This window comes from Apium graveolens, unplaced genomic scaffold (genome assembly GCF_009905375.1).
Source record: "Apium graveolens cultivar Ventura unplaced genomic scaffold, ASM990537v1 ctg5030, whole genome shotgun sequence".
Classification (NCBI taxonomy): Eukaryota; Viridiplantae; Streptophyta; class Magnoliopsida; order Apiales; family Apiaceae; genus Apium; species Apium graveolens.
The window spans coordinates 87168-93716 of NW_027418790.1; the positions used below are offsets into that span (position 1 = coordinate 87168).

The window sequence follows — 6549 nt, forward strand, 5'->3', positions numbered from 1 at the left end:
GGTGCTGCTGCTAACTTGGGTTCATTGTCTTTTTTGGTGCCATTGAGATTGAATAAGCTTGAGAGAATATAAGTTTATAAGAGAGATTTGTGTGTTTGAGAAGTGATGGAGGAGTTGTATATAAGTGTATGTATATATAAGAGATTGAGAGAGAATTAATTATGGAAAAGGAGGGAATTAATTATGGGAATAATGGGTTTGATTTGGAGAGGGAATTATGGGATGTGGGAGAGTAAAATTGGGGTAGGAATTGATTTTGCCTTCAAATTCCCGAATTTCTGTTTATATTTTTTTCAGAACCAGGGACCCAGCGTGGCGACATACCTAATGAAGACTTGTATGCTATTCTATATGCCCAAACAGCTTCATCAGGCTTCAAAGACCAATCTTCATTTATGGATACATAACTTTCTCTAGAATACGCTTGATCTCTCTGTTAGACACCTCAACTTGACCATTAGTTTGAGGATGGTAGGCTGTAGCAATGCGATGATTCACATTATACCTTTGCATCATGGCTGTGAACTTGCGATTGCAGAAATAGGATCCCTCATCACTGATTATGACTCTTAGAGTACCAAATTTTGTGGATATCTGCTTATGAAGAAAATTAAGAACTACCTTTTTATCATTTGTCGGCAAAACCTTGACTTCAACCCATTTCAAGACATAATCAACTGCCAACAAGATATACTGATTATTGCAAGATGAGACAAACGGCCCCATGAAGTCAATTCCCCAAACATCGAAGACCTCAACCTCGAGAAGCACATTAAGAGGCATCTCATCCCTCTTGGACATATTACCCACACGCTGGAATCGATCACACTTCAGCACAAACTGATGCGCATTCTTAAACAATACAGGCCAGAAGAATCCCGCTTGAAAAACACGAGCTGATGTCTTCTCTCCACCATAGTGGCCTCCATAAACAGTCGAATGACAGTCTCGCAAGATCCCCCCCCCCCATTTTGCTGTACGGAACGCATCTCCTGATAATTTGGTCAGCTCTTTACCTAAACAGATGTGGTTCATCTCACATGTACCACTTTACCTCATGAAGAAACTTCTTCCTTTGAGCATAAGATAAATCTGGAGGCATGATATTACTCACAAGGTAGTTCACAATGTCTGCAAACCACGGTTCTTCTTCTTGTACTCCAAACAAATGCTCATCGGGAAAAGACTCATTTATCAATGTCTTATCCTGTGAAGTTGCACTTGGGTCTTCCAAATGCGAGAGATGATCAGCGACTTGATTCTTAGTACCTTTTATGTCCTTGATCTCTAATTCAAATCCCTGAAGCAAAAGAACCCACCTAATCAATCTAGGCTTCGAGTCCTTCTTCGAGACGAGATATCTAATCGCAGCGTGATTAGTGAAAACTGTCACCTTCGTCCCAAGAAAATAAGATCGAAACTTCTCAAAATTGTAGACAAGGGCTAAAAGTTCTTTCTCAGTAGTAGTATAATTCAGTTGAGCACCATTGAGGGTCTTACTAGCATAGTAGACCACATGAAATATGTTGTTCGTTATCTTCCCAAGAACTACTCCAACTGTATAGTCACTTGCATCGCCATCATCTCAAAAGGTTCATTCCAATTAGGTGCAGTTTTGAGAGGTGACGTGATCAAACTCTTCTTCAAGAACTCAAAAGCAGCTAGGCGTTCATCATCAAACTTGATCAGGACATCTTTCTCTAGTAGATTGCATAAGGGTTTAGAGATGTCCTTAATGAACCGCCTATAGAAAGCCGCATGACCAAGAAAGCTGCGAACTCCCTTAACAGAAATTGGTGGAGGAAGATTTTCAATGACCCCCACCTTAGCTTTGTCCACGTTAAGACCCTTACTAGAGACCTTATGCCCAAGAATAATTCTCTGTCGCACCATAAAGTGACATTTCTCCCAGTTGAGAACCAGATTGGTCTCAACACACCTTTTAAGAACTGCACCAAGATTCTACAAGCACTCATAAAAAAAAAACCAAACACAAAGAAATCGTCCATAAACACCTCCATATTCTGACCAATCATGTCAGAGAATATAGCCATCATGTATCTCTGAAATGTGGCAGGTGCTCCACATAAACCAAAAGAAACTCTTCTGAAGGCGAAAGTACCAAATGGACAAGTGAAAGTAGTATTTTCCTGATCTGCTGGAGCAATGCAAATCTGATTATAGCCCGAATAACCATCCAGATGATAATAGTACTCGTGCCCAGCCAATCTGTCAAGCATCTGATCAATAAAAGGAAGAGCAAAGTGATCCTTTCTTGTGGCCTTGTTCAGCTTTCTATAGTCCATGCAAACTCTCCATCCCGTGACTGTTTGAGTAGGAATGAGCTCATTCTTATCATTAGCAACAACGGTGATACCTCCTTTCTTTAGCATACACTGAATTGGACTCACCCAAGAAATATCAGAAATGGGATAGATGATCCATGCATCTAGCCATTTAAGAATTTCCTTCTTCACAACCTATGTTGCTCAACAGTAGGCTTGCTACCTTCCTCTAGCAGAATTTTATGCATGCAATAAGAAGGGTTGCTTCCAGGGAGAAGCATTCAAATATTACAACTGCTCATCACCTTCGTCATCTTTACTATCTAAATTCCCCAACAAGGCCTTCTCTAAGGCATCAGATCTTAGCAATTGATCAAGTTTTGCAGTAACCATAGAATTGACCAACTCCACTTTTAAGCACTCCTCATTTTCAGTGGGGAATTTCATGGCATTGAACATATTAAAAGTCACATCCTGATCCAATACTCGCATAGTAAGCTCACCCTTCTGCACATCAATCAAGGTTCGACCAGTAGCCAAGAATGGTCTTCCCAAGATTATGGAAATCTTCTTATCTTCCTCGAAATCAAGAATTACAAAATTAGCAGGAAATATGAGTTTATCCACCTTGACCAAAACATCCTCCACAATGCCTCGTGGCTATGTAATAGAACAATCGACCAACTACGAGGTCATATAAGTAGGCTTTGGATCAGGTAAGTCCAACTTCTTGAAGATTGACAAGGGCATCATATTGATGCTAGCTCCCAAGTCATATAAGCATTTATCAAATGACACTTTTCCAATGGTGCAAGGAATAGTGAAGCTTCCAGGATCTTTGAGCTTCAGAGGTAACTTCTGTTGCAGCATAACACCGCATTCCTCCGTGAGAGCAACGATCTCTAAGTCATCAAACTTCACCTTCCGAGAAAGAATACCTTTCATAAACTTCGCATAACTAGGCATCTGTTTAAGAGCTTCAGCGAAAGGTATGTTGATATGAAGTTTTTTGAACACCTCTAGAAACTTCTCAAACTGCTTATCCAGCTTTTCCTTCTACAGCCTCTTAGGACAAGGAGGTGGAGGATATATCTGCTTCTCCCCTGTATTACCCTCAGGAGGAGTGTGTTCAACATTAGTCTTCCTTCGTTCCACTTCAGCTTCCTTCGGCACTTCTTCTTCAGCCACAGCTTCTTCATCCGAAACTTAAGAGTGTTCGGGATTTGCAACCTTCCCAGACCTCAATATAATTGCCTTTACCTGCTCCCTAGCTTCCCTCTTTCCTGGTACTTCAGTGTCACTAGGGAGTGTACCAGGTTGACGATTTAGCAAGTCATTGAAAATTTGTCCAATTTGATTTTCCAAGGTCTTGATAGAAACCTCTTGGCTCTTGCACATGAGCCTCAACTTCTCTAATTCAGATTTTTCATTAGACTGTTGCAGCTGGAGCTGTTTCCTAGGTGCGTATTACGGTTGCTAAAAACCAGGAGGGTTGTACTGCTTTTCTGGATACTGCTGATAAGATTGTTGAACCGCATTCTGAGAATTGCTCCAACTAAAGTTAGGATGATTACGGTTGTTAGGATGATAGGTGGCTGGCACAGGCTATTGCGACCTATGAAAGTTGCTCACAAACTGAGCTGATTCACTAGAAATAGCATATTGCTCCATCTCATGGGCACCAACACAAAGCTCACAAACACTAGTGATCTGATTAACTCCATAATTAGCCAAAGAATCCACCTTCATCGTCAAAGCCTTAAGCATAGCAGCTATAGCAGTAGCTGCATCTAACTCCAGAATTCATACTACCTTGCCTTGAGATAGTCTCTGAGTAGGATTCTAGTATTCATTTGCAGCCATCAGTTCAATCAATTCATAAGCTTCATCATATCTTTTAGCCCACAAGGCTCCTCCTAATGCTGCATCAAGCGTGGGTCTAGAAGTAGCACCCAAACCATTATAAAAGTAGTTAATGATCATCCAGTCAGGCATCCCATGGTGAGGAAACTTTCTAAGCATCTCTTTGTAGCGATCCCATGCCTCACATAAAGATTCTCCAGAGTGATGAGCAAATTGAGTAAGTGTATTTCTGATTGCCGCAGTCTTTGCCATAGGAAAGAATTTAGTTAAGAACTTTTGAGCAAGATCCTCCTATTTGGTGATAGACCCTGGTGGTAGAGAATGTAACCAACACTTAGCTTTATCTCGCAGAGAGAATGGGAAAAGCCTCAACTTAATAGCATCTTTAGATGCTTCATTGAACTTGAAAGTGTCGCAGATCTCGATGAAATCTTTGATGTGCATGTTGGGGTCTTCTGTTGGAGAACCCCCAAACAGAACTAAGTTTTGTATCATCTGAATCGTGCTCGACTTGATCTTAAAGGTATTAGCCGAGAATGGCTGGTCGAACAATGCTAGACTGAATATCATTAATCTTCGGTTGAGAGTAATCCATCAAAGGCTTCAGATTCGCTTCTGGTTCTCCCATTGCAATAAGTGCTTCTTTTTCAACTTTCTCCTCGACAAGAACTTCCTCGAAAACTTCATTAGCTACTACAACTTCTTCCTCATCCTGATCCAGTGTTCTTTTACGAGAACAAGAACGCGTATGCATACACGCTCGCTAGAGTACCTGAAACACGACAAGGAAATAAGTAACAATACCCGAGTCAATGAACTTTAACGACCACTGATGACAAACACATAAACTAAAAATTAACCAGGAGTCCCCGGCAGCGGCGCCAAAAACTTGTTAGAGCTAAAACACGCGCTAATATTCACACAAGTATACGCGATCGCAAGTAATAAAGAATTAATTCTAGTTCGATCCCACAGAGACTGGTTTAGTTAATTTTAATCAATGTACTTATGCAACAATGGTATGGTTATTATCCAATGCTAAGACGAATAACAAATTGAGGTTTATTTAACTACGCTTAACTAAGAGATTATACTAAGAACATTCACTAAGAGAATTAAAAGAGTTGAATACTATATGACACAAACATGGGATTCTAACTTCATTAAATATTTCATTCAATAGCCTTTTCATTCTTAACCTTAGCATGCAATGGTAATGATACTAATCAGATAACACGAAACTAGTAAACGCCAACTTTCGTTGTATGAATAACCTACTACTAGACAACCACAAAAGAGATAGAAGCTAAATATACACCAATAATATTGAGAACCTATATGTCTATAGAATTTGACAACATAACGGTTTAAAGCACAAGTTATCTATCTTGATTATATAGGGCAAGTAAGATGGTTAAAATTACCTACGGATCATGCATAACAAATACATGAACCTATGCTAGCATGGCAAGTTCTAAACCCCTAAATTCACTTTCGCTTCATTAGAGATTAACACGCTATCTTATAAGTTCGCGACGCTCATAAGATGAATAAACAACACCAATACTAGGATATCATACAATCACCACACACTAAGGCATCGAAACAAATTAACTAAAGAAATCCATAAGTAAATCCGTTAGAACCCCACGATAATGATTAGCCCATAATCGGACTCATCATCAACGTGGGTTCCAATAAAAGCATGGTATAATAAACGTAGTCTTTATACTGAATAAATAATAAAACCTAGTACGGAACAAGAGTATAGGTTCACAAGTAAAAAAACTAGCATCCAAAGTTACAACTTAAAACAAAGAATCATAAGAATAAACTAGATCCTCTTCGCCTAGGTTGATTTGTGCTCTATGGTCTTCTTATGCCTTCTCCCTAAGCTCTGGTACGTCTTGTTATGAAAAACTATCATAAGTTATGTATATATATAGCAGCCCATACAGATTAGAAGTCTTTCGTATCAAAATCAAAGTAGAAACTGGACTCCTAAAATTCGACCCGGCTCGGCCGCGCGCTTCACCAGTGCGGGCGCGCTGTACTTTTGTAATCCTGGCGCGGCCGCGCGCTTCCATTACACGGGCGCGCTGACTCTCTGGAGAAAATCCTAACTTCTGATTTTCTTGTTGTTCTGAGTTGGTCTTTTCACAAGCAATCTTCTTGTCACATTCCTAACATCAAATTAACATCAAATCAATACCAATTCACCTGAGTTCCTGATATAAGCCTGAAATACAAAAACACTACAAAACACATCAAAACCATAAATAACTTGAGTACAAAATGTCAATTCAAGCCTTTATTAGACATAATAAGTATACATTAAAGCCACTTAACATTGCTGTGCACATATTTTATGGATGAAAAATCAATTATTGGATTATGGTCT

General features: G+C 39.6%; 1 non-coding gene across 1 annotated transcript; it reads left to right on the top strand.

The window, feature by feature from the left end:
* The first annotated feature begins 4278 nt into the window (after positions 1-4278).
* LOC141702414 (small nucleolar RNA R71) lies at positions 4279-4385 on the top strand. Its single transcript, XR_012567094.1, has one exon. It is a non-coding gene; the product is annotated as a small nucleolar RNA R71 (small nucleolar RNA).
* The last annotated feature ends 2164 nt before the right edge of the window (positions 4386-6549 follow it).